Here is a 3,574-nt window from a genome sequence, read left to right on the forward strand (position 1 = left end):
AACTTAACTTACGAAAAATTGACTACTGCAAGTCACATGTCAATCATGTTGAACCATACAATCTCATTAACTGTCAATTTTATGAGTTACAACACAGCAGAACAATAACAATGTGTTAAAAGTACTGTTCTTCTGTATTATTAGTTATGAAATTGACATTGAATACTATTGTATGGTTCAACATGAATGACATGTGACTTGCAGTAACCAATTTTTCGTAAGTTACATTTTGTACTACGCATCTTTATGACATTTTGTTCACTGAGGTTTTTTGTCAATTCTATTTTCAAACGTTGATTCAGGTGCCAGATGATAGTCGTTGACAGAAACCGCCAGCAATTTGATCTACAACTACATCTACATGGACACACTGCAAATCACATTCAAGTGCTGGCAGAGGGTTCATCGAACCACCTTCACAATTTTCTATTATTCCAATCTCGTACAGCGCGCGGAGAGGATGAACACCTATATCTTTCTGTACGTGCTCTGATTTCCCTTATTTTATCGTGGTGAACGTTCCTACCTATGTAGGTCGGTACCAAAATTATATTTTCGCATTCAGAGGAGAAAGTTGGTGATTGGAATTTCGTGAGAAGATTCCGTGCCAACTAAAAACGCCTTTCTTAATGATTTCCAGCCCAAATCCTGTATCATTTGTGTGACACTCTCTCCTGTGTTTCGCTATAATACAAAACGTGCTGCCTTTCTTTGAACTTTTTCGATGTACTCCGTCAGTCCTATCTGGTAAGGACCCCATACAGCGCAGCAGAATTCTCAAAGAGGACAGACAAGCGTAGTGTACGCAGTCCCCTTAGATCTGTTACATTTTACAAGTGTACTGCTAATAAAACGCAGTCTTTGGTTAGCCTTCCCACAACATTTTCTACGTGTTCCTTCCAATTTAAGTTGTTTGTAATTGTAATACATAGGTATTTAGTTGAATTTACGGCTTTCAGATTAGACTGATTTGTCGTGTAACCGAAGTTTAAAGAGTTCCTTTTAGCACTCATGTGGATGACCTCACACTTTTCGCTATTGAGGATCAACTGCCACTTTTCGCACTATTCAGATATCTTTTCTATATCGTTTTGCAGTTTGTTTTGATCTTCTGATGACTTTATTAGTCGATAAACGACAACATCATCTGCAAACAACCGAAGCCTGCTGCTCAGATTAGTTCCAAAATCGTTTATATAGGCCTATAACACTACCTTGGGGAACGCCTGAAATCACTTCTGTTTTACTCGATAATTTTTCCGTCAATTACTACGAACTGTGACCTCTCTGACAGGAAGTCACAAGTATGGAGCTAATGCATCAGCATACTCCGAAAGGAACCTAATTGGTATACAGTCTGGACCAGAAGACTTGCTTTTATTAAGCGATTTAAGTTGCTTCACTACTACGAGGATATTTACTTCTACGTTACTCATGTTGACAGTTGTTCTCGATTCGAATTCTGGAATATTTACTTCGTCTTCTTTTGTGAAGGCATTTCGGAAGACTGTGTTTAGTAACTCTGCTTTGGCAGCTCTGTCTTCGAAAGTATCTCCATTGCTATCGCGCATAGAAGGCATTGATTGGTACAAATCTCTCAATTGCTGCCGATACTATTTCTTTGAGTTTAAACCACATCTGGTCTACACTTACATTATTAATTTGGAATGAGTGGAGATTGTCTCTTAGGTACGTTTTTCGCTTATTTTTCGAGGATTTGGGGATTACAATATTCAATCTCTCTACGACAACTCTGTTTTCACTGATCGTTGAATCGGTTTTGATGCTCATTATTAACACAGGATTATTTGTTGCTAAGAGGCCAAGTGTGTTTTCACAACCGTTTACTATTCGCGTGGGCTCATGAACTAATTGCTCGAAATAATGTTCAGGGAATGCGTTTAGCACGATTTCGGATGATATTTTATGCGTACCTCCTGAATTAATCATTTATTTTCCTGAACATATCGAGGGTAAATTAAAGTCACCACCAACTATTATCGTATGAGTCGGGTACGTGCTTGAAATCAAACTCAAGTTTTCTTGAACCTTTCAGCAACTGTATCATCTGAATTGGGAGGTCGGTAAAAGGATCCAATTATTTTTCTATTCCGGTTGCCAACAATGACCTCTGCCCATACTAACTCACAGGAAGTATCTTTTTCAATTTCGCGAAAAGATAAACTACTTCTGACAGCAACAAACACGCCACCGCCAACCCTGTTTAGCCTATCCTTTCGGAACACCGTTAGGTTCTTCGCAAAAATTTCGGCTGAGCTTACATCCGGCTTTGGCCAGCTTTCAGTGCGTATAACGGTTTGAGCATCAGCGCTTTCTATTACCGCTTAGAGCTCTGGTACTTTCCCAACACAGCTACGACAGTTTACAACTGTTATACCAATGGTTCCGGTATCTACGTTCTTCCTGTGTTCAGCCTGCACCCTTTGTGACTGAAGCCCTTCTTGTGTTTTCCCGAGACCCTCTAACCTAAAAAGCCGCCGAGTCCACGCCACACAGCTCCTGCTACCCGTGTAGCCGCCTTTCTGCGTGTAGTGGACACCTCACCTATTCAGGTCTGGTGCAGCAAAGTGTCACGAATTTCCTGAAAAATTTATATATTTTATTTCTTTCAATCTTCATCTCAGATGTCATTCTCAGCTTTTATTCGCTTACTATTACAACTTTCCTTTTGTTTCTATTGATCTAGACCGTAAAGAGACGAGTGAAAACGAAGATAATTTAAATAAAACTTGAGTCCCAGTCATAACAACATTTGAAGTGGTAGAACTGTTTAGTGTCGCTCAGTGTGACACGATTTCGCGATATGATCTGCACTACCTTCGCCTCTTCCTTTCTTTGTTACAGGAAAAAACAAAGTGATACACTAATTGCTCCACTCTCGTTTGGGATGCAGCGAGGAGATAATATCGCTATAAAGCCTATCAGAAAATTGGTTTCGCGGAAAAAGCAGATGAGGGATCCCGGGAAGTCTAAAAAACAAAAAAGGGGACGGGAGTGTGGGACCGGCCCGGAGATGCGAGGACCAACTTTTCCTCCGCTATCGAGAGCAGAGACCGCCTATCGCGGCGAGATTTTGATGGAACTGACGAGGACGAAAAGTTTCGCCACCGCAACGAAAGTCGCGGAGGGCTCTCAAAACTTCTTGACGCGTCTATCGCGTTGCTCTTTATCCTCGGAGGCCCGCTCCCTGAAAGAAAACAACCCCAGCCCTCCACAGGCAGCCCGGAGAAGTCCCGTCCCCTCTCTCTCCGTTCCATCTCTTTAAAACTTTGCGAGCCAGACCCGCCCGCCGGCAGAAAAACTTTTTTAATCATTCAAAGTCAATCAATCAGGGGTGTCTGGCTTGCATAAGAAGGGTTGCTAAGGAGTGAGGGGGGGCTGTAGGTAGGCGGTTAGCGGACGAGGGGGTGGCTTGTTTCGAGTTTCAAATCTCGCAGCCGCCGCCGGTGGGGGTTGATTGAAGGCTCGGAATTGCTGGCTGGGAAAAACGGGCGGAGAGGGGCCCGCTGGGAAGTGCTGGCAGAATGAGATGTTTTCTGCGGGCTGCGGCAGT

This window comes from Schistocerca piceifrons, chromosome 10 (assembly GCF_021461385.2).
Source record: "Schistocerca piceifrons isolate TAMUIC-IGC-003096 chromosome 10, iqSchPice1.1, whole genome shotgun sequence".
Taxonomy (NCBI): domain Eukaryota; kingdom Metazoa; phylum Arthropoda; class Insecta; order Orthoptera; family Acrididae; genus Schistocerca; species Schistocerca piceifrons.